The 16,846-nt window shown below is 39.5% G+C and overlaps 1 protein-coding gene and 1 non-coding gene across 2 annotated transcripts in view; one reads left to right on the forward strand and one right to left on the reverse strand.

Annotated features, from left to right (window-relative positions):
* Positions 1–16,846, reverse strand: part of HS3ST2 (heparan sulfate-glucosamine 3-sulfotransferase 2) — a 106,170-nt gene that overhangs the window by 58,965 nt on the left and 30,359 nt on the right. The window lies entirely within an intron of this gene.
* On the forward strand, positions 6,299–6,405 carry LOC140844120 (U6 spliceosomal RNA). Its single transcript, XR_012122372.1, has one exon. It is a non-coding gene; the product is annotated as a U6 spliceosomal RNA (small nuclear RNA).

Raw genomic sequence — 16,846 nt, forward strand, 5'->3', positions numbered from 1 at the left:
ATTTTGTATCCTGCAACTTTGCTGAATTCAGATATTAGATCTAGTAGTTCTGGAGTGGATTCTTTAGGGTTTTTTAATGTACAATATTATGTCTTCTGCAAACAGGGACAGTTTAACTTCTTCCTTGCCAATCTGGATGCCTTTTATTTCTTTGTGTTGTCTGATTGCTATGGCTAGGACCTCCATAACTATGTTGAATAGAAGTGGGGCAAGTGGACATCCTTGTCTTGTTCCCGATCTTAAAGGAAAAGCTTTCAGCTTCTTGCTGTTAAGTATGATGTTGGCTGTGGGTTTGTCATATATGGCCTTTATTATGTTGAGGTACTTGCCCTATATACCCTTTCTGTTGAGAGTTTTTATCATGAATGGATGTTGAATTTTGTCAAATGCTTTTTCAGCATCTATGGAGATGATCACGTGCTTTTTGTCCTTCTTTTTGTTGATGTGGTGGATTATGTTGATGGATTTTTGAATATTGCATCCCTGGCATAAATCCTACTTTATCATGATGGATGATTTTTTAAATGTATTTTTGAATTCAGTTTGCTAATATTTTGTTGAGTATTTTTCAATCTATGTTCATCAGGGGTATTGGCCTGCAATTTTCTTTTTTTGTGGGGTCTTTGCCTGGTTTTGGTATTAGAGTGATGCTGGCTTCATAGAATGAGTTTGTAAGTATTCCCTCTTCTTCTACTCTTTGGAAAACTTTAAGGAGGATGGGTATTAGGTCTTCACTAAATGTTTGATAAAATTCAGCAGTGAAGCCGTCTGGCCAAGGGGTTTTGTTCTTAGGTAGTTTTTTGATTACCAGTTCGATTTCATTGCTCGTAATTGGTCTGTTCAGATTTTCTGTTTCTTCCTTGGTCAGCCTTGGAAGGTTGTATTTTTCTAGAAAGTTGTCCATTTCTTCTAGGTTATACAGTTTGTTAGCATACAATTGTTCATAGTATTCTATTCTTTGTATTTCTGTGGGGTCTGTAGTGATTTTTCCTTTCTCATTTCTGATTCTGTTTATGTGTGTAGACTCTCTTTTTTTCTTGATAAGTCTGGCTAGGGGTTTATCTATTTTGTTCATTTTATCAAAGAACCAGCTCTTGCTTTCATTGATTCTTTCTATTGTTTTATTCTTCTCAATTTTATTTATTTCTGCTCTAATCTTTATTATGTCCCCCCTTCTACTGACTTGGGGCCTCATTTGTTCTTCTTTTTCTAGTTTCATTAATTATGAGTTAGATGCCTTATATGGGATTATTCTTTCCTGAGGTAAGCCTGTATTGCAATATACTTTCCTCTTAGCATGGACTTGGCTGCGTCCCACAGATTTTTGTGGTGTTGAATTACCGTTGTCATTTGTTTCCATGTATTTCTTGATCTCTGTTTTTATTGGTCATTGATCCATTGGTTATTTAGGAGCATGTTGTAAAGCCTCCATGTGTTTGTGGGATTTTTCATTTTCTTTGCATAATTTATTTCTAGTTTCATACTTTTGTATTCTGAGAAACTGGTTGGTACAATTTCAATCTTTTTCAATTTACTGAGGCTCTTTTTGTGGCCAAGTGTATGATCTATTCTTGAAAATGTTCCACGTGCACTTGAGAAGAATGTGTATTCTGCTACATTTGGGTGTAGAGTTCTGTAGATGTCTGTTAGGTCCATCTCTTCTAATGTGTTGTTCACTGCCTCTGTGTCCTTACTTATTTTCTGTCTGGTGGATCTATCCTTCAGAGTTAGTGGAGTGTTGAAATGTCCTAGAATGAATGCATTGCATTCTATTTCTCCTTTTAATTCAGTTAGCATTTGTTTCACTTATGTAGGTGCTCCTGTGTTTGGAGAATAGATATTTATAATGGTTATATCTTCTTGTTGTATTGACCCTTTTATCACTATGTAATGTCCTTCTTCGTCTCTTGTGACTTTCTTTGTTTTGAAGTCTATTTTGTCTGATACAAGTACTGCAACTCCTACTTTTTTCTCTCTGTTAGTTGCATGAAATATCTTTTTCTATCCCTTCACTTTTAGTCTGTGTATGTCTTTGGGTTTAAAGTGAGTCTCTTGTAGGCAGCATATAGATGGGTCTTGTTTTTTTTATCCATTCAGTGACTCTATGTCTTTTGATTGGTGCATTCAGTCCATTTACATTTAGGGTAATTATCGATAGGTATGTACTTATTGCATTTCAGGCTTTAGATTCATGGTTACCAAAGGTTCAAGGTTAACTTCCTTACTACCTAAGAGTCAAACTTAACTCACTTAATATGTTATTACAAACACAATCTAAATGTTCTTTTCTTTTTTCCTCCTTTTTCTTCCTCCTCCATCCTTTATATATTAGGTATCATATTCTTTACTCTTTGTCTATCCCTTGATTGACTTTGGGGATAGTTAATTTCATTTTGCACTTACTTAGTAATTAGCTGTTCTACTTTCTTTACTGTGGTTTTATTACCTCTGGTGACAGCTATTAAACCTTAGAAACACTTCCATCTATAGCTGTCCCTCCAAAATAGACTGTAGAGATGGTTTGTGGGAGGTAAATTCTCTCAGCTTTTGCTTATCTGGAAATTGTTTAATCTCTCCTTCAAATTTAAATGATAATCTTGCCAGATAAAGTAATTTTGGTTCCAGGCCCTTCTGCTTCTTTGCATCAAATACATCATGCCACTCCCTTCTGGCCTGTAAGGTTTCTGCTGAGAAGTCTGATGTTAGCCTGATGGGCTTTCCTTTGTATGTGTCCTTATTTCTCTCTCTGGCTGCTTTTAATAGTCTGTCTTTATCCTTGATCTTTGCCATTTTAATTACTATACGTCTTGGGCTTGTCTTCCTTGGGTCCCTTGTGTTGGGAGATCTGTGGATCCCCATAGCCTGAGAGACTATCTCTTCCCTCAGATTGGGAAATTTTTAGCAATTACTTCCTCAAAGACACTTTCTATCCCTTTCTCTCTCTTCTTCTTCTTCTGGTATCCCTATAATGCGAATGTTGTTCCGTTTGGATTGGTCACACAATTCTCTCAATATTCTTTCATTTTTGGAGATCCTTTTTTCTCTCTGTGCCTCAGCTTCTTTGTATTCCTCTTTTCTAGTTTCTATTTCATTTATTGTCTCCTCCACTGTATCCTACCTGCTTTTAATACCCTCCACTGTGTTCTTCAATGATTGGATCTCTGACCGTAATTCATTCCTGAGTTCTTGAATATCTTTCTGTACCTCATTAGCATCTTGATGATTTTGAACTCCCTTTCAGGCTTTCAGGAAGAGTCATGAGGTCCATGTCATTTAAATCTTTCTCAGGAGTTGTATTAGTAATTTTACTCTGGACCAGGTTCCTTTGGTGCTTCATTTTTGTATATGGTGCCCTCTAGTGCCCAGAAGCTCTACCTCTGGAGCTGCTCAGCCCCTGAAGCAATGTTGGGGGTCACAGCGGAACGGTATTGGTGCCTGGGGGGAGGAAAGAGCTGTTTCTTGTGTCCCAGCTGCTATGCCTGTCTCCACTGCCTGAACCAGTGGGCGGAGCACACATGTATAAGCTTTTGTCCCAGAGCAGCCAGATAAGGATCCCTGCTTTCCACAAGCAGCTGGAATCCCAGTCTCCCCAGGAACTCTGCCTGTACCAGCTTTCCAACCCCATAATCACAAGAGTATGACGAAAGCACCATGAAATGTAGGTTTGTGCTCCCGGAGCACATCTCCAGAGCTAGGCATTCAGCAGTCCCAGGCCTTCCACTCCCTCCCTGCTCAGTTTCTCTTCCTCCCACTGGTGAGCTGGGGTGGGGGAAGGGCTTGGGTCCCACCGGGCCACAGCTTTGGTACATTACCCTGTTCCGTGAGGTCTGCTCTTTTCTCCAGATGTATGCAGTCTGGCACAGTCCTCTTTCCTGTTGCTCTCTCAGGGTTAGTTGTATTAATTAATTTTTGTATTATATGCAGTTTTAGGAGGAAGCCTCTGTCTCACCTCTCACGCTGCCAACTTTAATCCTCTGCCATCCATTCTTCCTTATTGTTAATAGTATGCCAAATATTTCTTTTTATTAATATTTGGATGCAGTAGACTCCAAACCCTGCTTCAGAAGCAGCACAGGACCCATCCCTAAACCAGGAAGAATACCCAATCCCTGGAAATTTGATGAGGGTTCAAAGATGAGCATGTGATCCGATCAGAGCCAATGAATCTGCAGCTAGGCTTTTCCCAGAAATGCTGGGAGAGAAGAAAATATTCCTTCTTTTGTATTTGGAATTGTGAGGATGTGAGGGCTGAAGCTATAGTGGACATCAAGCCTCTGTAAGAAGCCTGAGAATGAAGTCCACACATGAAGTGGAGAAAAGAAAAAGAGAGAGTTGATGAATTGTTTCTGATACCCCTGAATCCAGCCACACCCAAAGCCAGAATGGCTCCTGAAGTCTTTTTTCAGTTATGTGAGACAGTAAATTCTCTTTTGCTTAAGCCAGTATGGGCTAGTTTTTATGTCACCTGCACACAAGAGGCCTCACCCTCACAGAAAAGTCCCACTTTGAGGAGTCTGGACACCTGGGGTGGTTGCAACCTGTCACAGCGACCTTGTCAAACAAGGAGAAGTCACAACCCAGTGCTGGGATTGTCTGTGGTCTGTGTCTTCCACTTCCTTCTCTGTCCCCCAGGATGCCCAATCCCTGAATTGGGAAAATCATCCTGCTCAGGATCTATCTGAGAGAAATGCTAAAAGAATCCACTGCCCTGTACTTGGGAGGAAATGCCAGATCTGAGTAGAACTGTGACCAATTAAAAAGAAAAAAAGGGAAAAAAAGTGAAGCTTGTAAGAACTGTCAGCATCATGTAATGGGCAGAGGAAAAATATGCTTTTGAAAATGATTTTCTGTGGGAAATAAAAGTAAATTCCAATAGCATTTACTCTGTACTTTCAATAAAATTAAAACACAGACATCATGAAAAAAACGTGGATGAGATAAAAAGAAAAAGAGATGAAAACAATTATAGTTCAGAGGCAGAAAAAATGAAACTGGCAAAAATGCATTTGATGCAGTAACAGCTAAATTAACAATGTAGAAAAGCAGTTCAGTGATGATGACAAGCTTGAGAAAGTTTATCATGTTTCAAAAGAAAAGGATGGAGGAGAAAATGGTGAGATGGGAGAGATTAAAGACAGGCAGTCTGATGTAGCACAAAGAAAATTTATATCTGTCAACAAGATACCAAAACAAGTATAGCAGAAGCAATATTTGATATAAGAAAATGTTTCCTGAATTAAAGAAAAACCAAATCTGTTTCAAAAGAGTACAAATCCTATCAGAAAAGAAATACACACAAACATCAAAATCTAGAAATGTATTCAACGTTCTAACTTTAAGGAAAAGAACTCTGTAAATAATCATGGTTTCGGAAAGCTTTCCTATGAAGGAAAATAGTCATCCCGGCCTCAGACTTTACCTCTGCAGCATCAGACAGAAGACAATGTCAAGTTTCGATGGTTCTGGAAGCCTGCAACCCCAGGCTTTATACACACAGCCAAGCTGCTTGTCCATGAGCAGGGTATTTTTAGCTATTCAAGGCTCAGAAAGTTCAATACTCACACTCTGCACTATTGAAGTAATACTACAGCCAACCGTCAGCTGATTCAAAATACACCTGTGAGACCATGTGTGTCTGTGCTTATAAACTGAAAAGCTGGATGACATGGATGTTTTTTTCTAGGAAATGATAAGTCACCAAAATTGACCCAAGAAGAGTCAATGTGCTTAGACCAACAAGCATGCCAGGTTTCTTGCTTGACCAGACAACCAGCCTCAGAGGATGCCCTGTCCCAGTGGGTTTTTATTTGCTTTGGCTGCCTGTGCTGGGGAGAAGCCTGCCATGGAGCTTCGCTGCCCATGGCAGCATTCCAGTCTTGGAAAAGGCCCAACTCCATGCTGGCTTCTGCTATAGGGTCTCTCTGCCTGATCACGGCCTCTCAGGATGGGGAAAGCAAGGCTGAATTCCATGGTACCTTCAGACCAACCTCATCTGTACCTGTCTAGCAGAATTTCCTTAAAGTTTCCACCAAACAGGTGAAGTTATTCCTAGTACCTAGAAGCAGTGCGGTTTCCTTTTATTTTATTGATCACAGAAATGAGAGTGTGGGTGAAGAGGAAGACTCAGATATCCATCTTCTCAAGAAGTCCTTAATTCTCTCTTTTATCCATTCATGGACCCCCAAAATAGCAGTGGTAGCAAGTTGAACAAATCCTTCCTTTTCCTTATGGAAGAGGCCATTTAGAATCCTCTAAATGATACATTCAACAGCATGGATGAGTTTCAAAACATCATGTGGGGCTCACTTCGGCAGCATATGTACTAAAATTGGAACGATACAGAGAAGATTAGCATGGCCCCTGCACAAGGACGACACACAAATTCATGAAGTGTTCCATATTTTTACTCCAAAACTACTAGAACTAATATTGGAATTCAGCAAAGTTGCAGGATACAAAATCAACACACCGAAATCTGTGGCTTTCCTATACACTAACAGTGAACTAATAGAGAGAGAAATCAGGAAAACAATTCCATTCACAATGAATAAAATACCTAGGAATAAATCTAACCAAGGAAGTGAAAGACCTATACCCTGAAAACTATAAGACACTCTTAAGAGAAATTAAAGAGGTCACTACCAAATGGAAACTCATCCCATGCTCCTGGCTAGGAAGAATTAATACTGTCAAAATGGCCATCCTGCCCAAAACAATATACAGATTCAATGCAATCCCTACCAAATGACCAACAGCATTCTTCAATGAACTGGAACAAATAGTCCAAAAATTCATATGGAAACACCAAAGACCCCGAATAGCTAAAGCAATCCTGAGAAGGAAGAATAAAGTTGGGGGGGGGATCTCACTCCCCAACTTCAAGCTCTACTATAAAGCTACAGTAATCAAGACAATTTGGTACTGGCACAAGAACAGAGTCACAGACCAATGGAACAGAATAGAGACTCCAAACATTAACCCAAACATATATGGTCAATTAATATTCGCTAGGGGAGCCATGGACAAGCAATGGGGAAATGACAGTCTCTTTGGCAGATGGTACTGGCAAAACTGGGCAGCTACATGTAAGAGAATGAAACTGGATCACTGTCTAACCCCATACACGAAAGTAAATTCAAAATGGATCAGAGACTTGAACGTAAGTCATGAAGCCATAGAACTCTTGGAGGAAAGCATAGGCAAAGATCTCTTAGACATAAACATGAGTGACCTCTTCTTGAACATGTCTCCAAAGGAGACAACAGCAAAAATGAACAAGTGGGACTATATCAAGCTGAAAAGCTTCTGTACAGCAAAGAACACCATCAATAGAACAAAAAGGTATCCTACAGTATGGGAGAATATATTCGTAAATGACAGATCCGATAAAGGGTTGACATCCAAAATATATAAAGAGCTCACACACCTCAACAAACAAAAAGCAAATAATCCAATTTAAAAATGGGCAGAGGAGCTGAATAGACAGTTCTTTAAAGAAGAAATTGAGATGGCCAACAGACACATGAAAAGATGCTCCACATCGCATGTCATCAGAGAAATGCAAATTAAAACCACAATGAGATATCACCTCACACCAGTAAGGATCACCACCATCCAAAAGACAAACAACAACAAATGTTGGCGAGGTTGTGGAGAAAGGGGAACCCTCCTACACTGCTGGTGGGAATGTAAATTAGCTCAACCATTGTGGAAAGCAGTATGGAGGTTCCTCAAAATGCTCAAAATAGAAATACCATTTGACCCAGGAATTCCACTTCTAGGAATTTACCCTAAGAATGCAGCAGCCCAGTTTGAAAAAGACAGATGCACCCCTATGTTTATCACAGCACTATTTATAATAGCCAAGAAATGGAAGCAACCTAAATGTCCATCAGTAGATGAATGGATAAAGAAGATATGGTACATATACACAATGGAATATTATTCAGCCATAAGAAGAAAACAAATCCTACCTTTTGCAACAACATGGATGGAACTAGAGGGTATTATGCTCAGTGAAATAAGCCAAGTGGAGAAAGACAAGTACCAAATGATTTCACTCATATGTGGAGTATAAGAACAAAGAAAAACTGAAGGAACAAAACAGCAGCAGAATCACAGAACCCGAGAATGAACTAACAATTACCAAAGGGAAAGGGACTGAGGATGATGGGTGGGAAGGGAGGGATAAGTGCAGGGAAAAAGATAGGGGGCATTACGATTAGCATGTGTAGTGTTGTGGGGGGGTATGGAGTGGGCTGTACAACACAGAGAAGACAGGTGGTGATTATATAGCATCTTATTATGCTGATGGGCAGTGACTGTAGTGGGGTGTGTGGGGGGGACTTGGTGAGGGGGGGAGCCTGGTAAACATAGTGTTCTTCATGTAATTGTAGATTAATGATAGCAAAAATAAAAAAATAATAATTAATTAAAAAAAAAAAACATCATGTGAATAGAAAGAAGCCAGATACAAATGAGTAAATACTACTTGATAGTCTCTGTATGCTTCTACCCATAGGAAGTTGGAGAACAGGCAAAATTAATCTTTGGTGATAGAAGGCAGAATAGCAATTACCTCTGTGGGAGTAGTGATTACCTGGAAAGGGGTGCAAGGGGACTTTCTGAAGTGATGGAATGTTATAGATCTTGATCTGGGTAGTGGTTGCCCAGGTGTATACAGATGCAAAAACTGATTAAGCTGTATCCTTCAGATATGTGCATTTTTTTTACTGTTTGCAAATTATACCTCAACTTTAAAAACAATCCTTCAAAGTGGGTGAACAAGGAAGCTGATATAAAACAGAATTGCACATTCAGTAGGTAAAAAATTGCTTCTGAGGGGGGGGAGCCAATATGCTGGCGTGAGTAGAACAGTGGGAATCTTCTCCCAAAAACATATATATTTTTGAAAATACAACAAATACAACTAATCCTAAAAGAGAGACCAGAAGACACAGGACAACAGTCAGACTACATCCACTCATGCGAGAGCCCAGCGCTTGGTGAAAGGGGTAAGATACAAGCCCCGGCCCGGCGGGACCTGAGCACACCTACCCCCAGCTCCCGGCGGGAGGGAGAGGGAGCCCAGGACTGCTAAACACGCAGCCCCAGCCACCCACACAAGAGCGCAGACACAGTGCATGCATGGAGGGCTGGAAACTAGGGAAATAGGGCAGCAAGACCTCTGAGCGGGTTCCAAAGCTGATGCCCCTGTGACAAAGAAAAGCGAGTGCTTTTTGAAAGTCTTAAAGGGACAGGGACATAACAGCTGGACAGAAACAACAAAGGTCACAGTCCAGTGACTGGAAATTACAGGGAAAACCAGGCACACTAACCCCCTGGGCAACAGCTCTGAGACCCCTCACAGAGGTAAACAGCCAAACAACCCCCCGTCCATTACCCCTCCAGGCGCTGCGAAAGCAGAGAAGCAGCCTTAGGCAAGCCCTGCCCTCAGAAAAGGAGTTTTCTCTGTATCAGCCGGGCAAGACACAAAGACCCAGTCTACACGCAATTACCCAAAACAAGCCACTAGGGGTCGCAGTTGTCCCAGTAAAGAAAGGCCAGTAGCAAGTGAAAAGTTTGGCCCTCCCAGCTGACAGTCAATAGCACCTGTCAACATGAAAAGGCAAAAAAATATGATCCAGACAAGACTAACCCAGACAGCTTCGGCAGGTGCTACATCTTCCCCTGAAAAGGAACCTGGGGAGATAGATTTAGCCAGTCTTTCTGAAAAAGAATTCAAAACAAAAGTCGTAACCATGCTGATGGATTTGCAGATAAATATGAAAGAACTAAGGAAGAAGAATACAGAAATAAAACAAGCTCTGGAAGGACTTCAAAACAGAATGGACAAGATGCAAGAGACCATTAATGGACTAGAAAACAAAGAACAGGAACGCAGAGAAGCTGATGCAGAGAGAGATAAAAGGATCTCCAGGAATGAAAGAATTCTAAGAGAGCTGAGTGACCAATCGAAAAGGAACAATGTCCGCATTATAGGGGTACCAGAAGAAGAAGAGAGAGGAAAAGGGATAGAAAGTGTCTTTGAAGAAATAATTGCTGAAAACTTCCCCAAACTAGGGGAAGAAATGGCCTCTCAGACCACAGAGGTACACAGAACTCCCATGACAAGGGATCCAAGGAGGGCAACACCAAGACACATAATTATTAAAATGCAAAGATCAAAGACAAGGACAAAGTATTAAAGGCAGCCAGAGAGAAAAAAAAGGTTACCTACAAAGGAAAACCCATCAGGCTATCATCAGACTTCTCAACAGAAACCCTACAGGCCAGAAGAGAATGGCATGATATATTTAATGCAATGAAACAGAAGGGCCTCGAACCAAGACTACTGTATCCAGCACGAATATCATTTAAATATGAAGGAGGGATTAAACAATTCCCAGACAAGCAAAAGTTGAGGGAATTTGCCTCCCACAAACCACCTCTACAGGGCATCCTACAGGGACTGCTCTAGATGGGAGCACTCCTAAAAAGAGCACAGAACAGAACACTCAACATATGAAGAAGGGAGGAAGAGGAATAAGAAGGGAGAGAAATAAAGAATCATCAGACCACGTTTATAATAGCTCAACAAGCAAGTTAGGTTAGACAGTAAGATAGTAAAGAAGCTAACCCTGAACCTTTGGTAACCACAAACTTAAAGCCTGCAATGGCAATAAGTTCATACCTCTCAATAATCACCCTAAATGTAAATGGACTGAATGCACCAATCAAAAGACACAGAGTAATAGAATGGATAAAAAAGCAAGATCCATCCATATGCTGCTTACAAGAGACTCACCTCAAACCCAAAGACATGCACAGACTTAAAGTCAAGGGATGGAAAAAGATATTTCAGGCAAACAACAGAGAGAATAAAGCAGGTATTGCAATTCTGGTATCAGACAAAACAGACTTCAAAATAAAGAAAGTAACAAAAGACAAAGAAGGACATTACATAATGATAAAGGGCTCAGACCAACAAGAGGATATAACCATTATAAATATATATGCACCCAATACAGGAGCACCAACATACCTGAAACAAATACTAACAGAACTAAAGGAGGAAAGAGAATGCAATGCATTCATTCTAGGAGACTTCAATACACCACTCACTCCAAAGGACAGATCCACCAGACAGAAAATAAGTAAGGACACAGAGGCACTGAACAACACACTAGAACAGATGGACCTAATAGACATCTACAGAACTCTACATCCAAAAGCAACAGGATACACATTCTTCTCAAGTGCACATGGAACATTCTCCAAAATAGACCACATACTAGGCCACAAAAAGAGCATCAGTAAATTCCAAAAGACTGAAATCCTACCAAACAACTTTTCAGACCACCAAGGCATAAAACTAGAAATAAACTGTACAAAGAAAGCAAAAAGGCGCACAAACACATTGAGGCTTAACAACACGCTCCTAAATAATCAATGGATCAATGACCAAATCAAAATGGAGATCCAGCAATATATGGAAACAAACGACAATGACAACACTAAGCCCCAACTCCTGTGGGACACAGCAAAAGCAGTCTTAAGAGGAAAGTATATAGCAATCCAGGCATATTTAAAAAAGGAAGAGCAATCCCAAATAAATGGTCTAATGTCACAATTATCAAAATTGGAAAAAGAAGAACAAATGAGGCCTAAGGTCAGCAGAAGGAGGGACATAATAAAGATCAGAGAAGAAATAAATAAAATTGAGAAGAATAAAACAATAGCAAAAATCAATGAAACCAAGAGCTGGTTCTTCGAGAAAATAAACAAAATAGATAAGCCTCTAGCCAGACTTATTAAGAGGAAAAGAGAGTCAACACAAATCAACAGTATCAGAAATGAGAAAGGAAAAATCACGATGGACCCCACAGAAGTACAAAGAATTATTAGTGAGTACTATGAAAACCTATATGCTAACAAGCTTGGAAACCTAGGAGAAATGGACAACTTCCTAGAAAAACACAACCTTCCAAGACTGACCCAGAAACAGAAAATCTAAACAGACAAATTACCAGCAATGAAATTGAAGCAGTAATAAAAACACTACCAAAGAACAAAACCCCCGGGCCAGATGGATTCACCTCAGAATTTTATCAGACATACAGGGAAGACATAATACCCATTCTCCTTAAAGTTTTCCAAAAAATAGAAGAGAAGGGGATACTCTCAAACTCATTCAATGAAGCTAACATCACCCTAATACCAAAACCAGGCAAAGACCCACCAAAAAAGAAAACTACAGACCAATATCCCTGATGAACGTAGATGCAAAAATACTCAACAAAATATTAGCAAACAGAATTCAAAAATACATCAAAAGGATCGTACATCATGACCAAGTGGGGTTCATCCCAGGGATGCAAGGATGGTACAACATTCGAAAGTCCATCAACATCACCCACCACATCAACAAAAAGAAAGACAAAAATCACATGATCTTCTCCATAGATGCTGAAAAAGCATTTGACAAAGTTCAACATCCATTCATGATAAAAACTCTCAGCAAAATGGGAATAGAGGGCAAGTACCTCAACATAATAAAGGCCATCTATGATAAACCCACAGCCAACATTATATTGAACAGCGAGAAGCTGAAAGCTTTTCCTCTGAGATTGGGAACTAGACAGGGATGCCCACTCTCCCCACTGTTATTTAACATAGTACTGGAGGTCCTAGCCACAGCAATTAGACAAAACAAAGAAATACAAGGAATCCAGATTGGTAAAGAAGAAGTTAAACTGTCACTATTTGCAGATGACATGATACTATACATAAAAAAAACCCTAAAGATTCCACCCCAAAACTACTAGAACTGATATTGGAATACAGCAAAGTTGCAGGATACAAAATCAACACACAGAAATCTGTGGCTTTCCTATACACTAACAATGAACCAACAGAAAGAGAAATCAGGAAAACAACTCCATTCACAATTGCATCAAAAAAAAATACCTAGGAATAAACCTAACCAAAGAAGTGAAAGACTTATACTCTGAAAACTACAAGTCACTCTTAAGAGAAATTAAAGGGGACACTAACAGATGGAAACTCATCCCATGCTCGTGGCTAGGACGAATTAATATCATCAAAATGGCCATCCTGCCCAAAGCAATATACAGATTTGATGCAATCCCTATGAAACTACCAGCAACATTCTTCAATGAACTGGAACAAATAATTCAAAAATTCATATGGAAACACCAAAGACCCTGAATAGCCAAAGCAATCCTGAGAAAGAAGAATAAAGTAGGGGGGATCTCACTCCCCAACTTCAAGCTCTACTACAAGCCATAGTAATCAAGACAATTTGGTACTGGCACAAGAACAGAGCCACAGACCAATGGAACAGACTAGAGAAATCCAGACATTAACCCAGACATATATATATATATGGTCAATTAATATTTGATAAAGGAGCCATGGACATACAATGGCAAAATGACAGTCTCTTCAACAGATGGTGCTGGCAAAACTGGACAACTACATGTAGGAGAATGAAACTGGACCATTGCCTAACCCCATATACAAAAGTAAACTCAAAATGGATCAAAGACCTGAATGTAAGTCATGAAACCATTAAACTCTTGGAAAAAAACATAGGCAAAAACCTCTTAGACATAAACATGAGTGACCTCTTCTTGAACATATCTCCCCAGGCAAACAACAGCAAAAATGAACAAGTGGGACTATATTAAGCTGAAAAGCTTCTGTACAGCAAAAGACATCATCAATAGAACAAAAAGGAACCCTACAGTATGGGAGAATATATTTGAAAATGACAGATCCGATAAAGGCTTGACGTCCAGAATATATAAAGAGCTCACATGCCTCAACAAACAAAAAACAAATAACCCAATTAAAAAATGGGCAGAGGAACTGAACAGACAGTTCTCTAAAAAAGAAATACAGATGGCCAAGAGACACATGAAAAGATGCTCCACATCGCTAATTATCAGAGAAATGCAAATTAAAACTACAATGAGGTATCACCTCACACCAGTAAGGATAGCTGCCATCCAAAAGAAAAACAACAACAAATGTTGGCAAGGCTGTGGAGAAAGGGGAACCCTCCTACACTGCTGGTGGGAATGTAAATTAGTTCAACCATTGTGGAATGCAGTATGGAGGTACATCAAAATGCTCAAAACAGACTTACCATTTGACCCAGGAATTCCACTCCTAGGAATTTACCCTAATAACGCAGCAATCAAGTTTGGGAAAGACAGATGCACCCCTATGTTTATCACAGCACTATTTACAATAGCCAAGAATTGGAAGCAACCTAAATGTCCATTGATAGATGAATGGATAAAGAAGATGTGGTACATATACACAATGGAATACTACTCAGCCATAAGAAAAGGGCAAATACTACCATTTGCAGCAACATGGATGGAGCTGGAGGGTATTATGCTCAGCGAAATAAGCCAAGTGGAGAAAGAGAAATACCAAATGATTTCACTCATCTGTGGAGTATAAGAACAAAGGAAAAACTGAAGGAACAAAACAGCAGCAGAATCACAGAACCCAAGAATGGACTAACAGGTACCAAAGGGAAAGGAACTGGGGAGGATGGGTGGGTAGGGAGGGATAAGGGGGGGGGAGAGAAGAAGGCAGGTATTAAGATTAGCATGCATGGGGGGTGGGAGAAAGGGGAGGGCTGTACAACACAGAGAAGACAAGTAGTGACTCTACAACACTTTGCTATGCTGATGGACAGTGACTGTAGAGGGATTTATAGGGGGACCTGGTATAGGGGAGAGCCTAGTAAACATAATATTCATCATGTAAGTGTATTTTAAGATAACAAAAAAAAAAAGCAGTTCCTGTGTGGTGACCTCCAATGAGTTCTAAACAATGGAATAAAGGGCATATAAAAGTGTAGGCAAAGGGTTTGTTTGTGTTTATACAGAGGATCAAAGCCTAATTTGGCTACCCCGAAAATGAACTAAGATACAATATGAAAAAGAACTTCCAACATCAGCACTCTCTGGAAGACTCATGCCAGAAGATGATCATCAAAAAACCCCAACAAAGATCCATGCGCTGCTACAGTTGTAGCTGCATTCATCCCACCGGTTCCTGGACTTGCCATGGGAATGAAGAAGGAGATATCTAAGCTGGCCCGTGCTTTCAGTAAAACAACAAATTTGACTGGATCTATACTGTTGGAACTCAACCAAGAATTAGGAGAAGTGCAAATTGTAGCGCTCCAAAATCTTACAACTACAGACTATTTACTGTTAAAGGAACATATGGGATGTGAACAGTCCCCAGGAATGGGTTGTTTTAATTTGTCTGATTTCTCTCAGACTGTTGAAGTTCAGTTGGACAATATCCACCATATCATAGATAAGTTTTCACAAATACCTAAGGTGCCTAACTGGTTTTCTTGGTTTCACTGGAGATGGCTGGTAATTATAGGTATGCTTTGGTTATGTAACTGTATTCCTATTATGTTAATGTATGTGTGCAATTTAATTAGTAGTTTAAAACCTATACATGCTGAAGTTACTATACAAGAAGATATGTCAAAGAAATAATCAATATTCCCATGTTTTCTTCCGCCTGCTACTTCTATAGCTTTTCTTCTTCCTTCCTAATTACAACCCATAAATAGAATTCGTGCCTCATATCAAATTTACCATGTATCGCAATTCTTCCAAGTGGTAAAGATACCTCAAGACAAATGCTGGGCATAGAAGCCACAGGGCATAAATATGCAAAGAAGTAAAAAACTAACCTTTTCAAACAATAAGGCTTCTCTCTCACTTACCAACTTTACATTTCCCTGTATGGCCCCGGAAGATGACTGGTTAGCCAGAGACAGGTAAGATTCCTCAAGGGAGGTACAACCTAAGACAGGCACAGTCGCAGGGGGGCCATCAGGTGAGAAATTGGGGATCAACAGAGGTGAGGCTTAGAACCTCCTCCCCCACCCACCATTCTGAGAGAAATCTGCTGCATCCGTGGATGTTTTATTGCCCTTGTCTAGCTTGGATTAACACATAGTCTACAGGCACACACCTGATCATCTACATTTGCTCTCTTACAACACTAAACTATGTTTTCTACCTTTATCTTGCATCTACCTACCACTTCAGCATTTTATTAAAAATAAAAATAATAATAATAATAAAGGGAGAAATGTGGGATCCACATATAAATCAAGTATAAAAATCAAACGAATATTCATATTTGACCTGATTGTTTATAGTTCATAATGCGTGATCAAAACCGAAAGTTTCTGTGATGACTGCCCTTGTACTGTTCACCATGTAACTTATTCACTATGTAAGAATTTGTTCTCCACATAAGAACTTGTTCGTTATGCTTCAGAAGATTGGAGACTGACGAAAATTAGGCTTGGGGTGGATTAATGATTATACATTGAGCATTGAGTCCCCTATACAGAATTTTGTTGTTAACAACCATTTGATCAAAAAAAATAGGAGAGATGCCCTCAAAAAAAAAAAAAGTACACACTTCCAATTGTAAAATAAATAAGTAACTGGATGTAATGTATAGCATAAGGAATATAGTCAAACTATTGTAACAACTTGGTATGGTGATAGCTGGTACCTAGAATTATCATGTATATAAATGTTCAATCACTGTGTTGTACACCTGAAACTAATGTAATACTGTGTGTCAACTACCCTTCAATAAAAAATAATTATCTAAAAAAAAATTGCTTCTGTAATTTCTTTTGCACAGATTAGTCAGTACCTGATCCTTTTCTCAGTTTGAGAATCAAGCCTACATAAAAAAAATCCTAAGGGATGTGGGGATTTTATAAAGGACCAAAAGGAACACTTTTCATCTTTTC

This window comes from Manis javanica, chromosome 10 (assembly GCF_040802235.1).
Source record: "Manis javanica isolate MJ-LG chromosome 10, MJ_LKY, whole genome shotgun sequence".
Classification (NCBI taxonomy): Eukaryota; Metazoa; Chordata; class Mammalia; order Pholidota; family Manidae; genus Manis; species Manis javanica.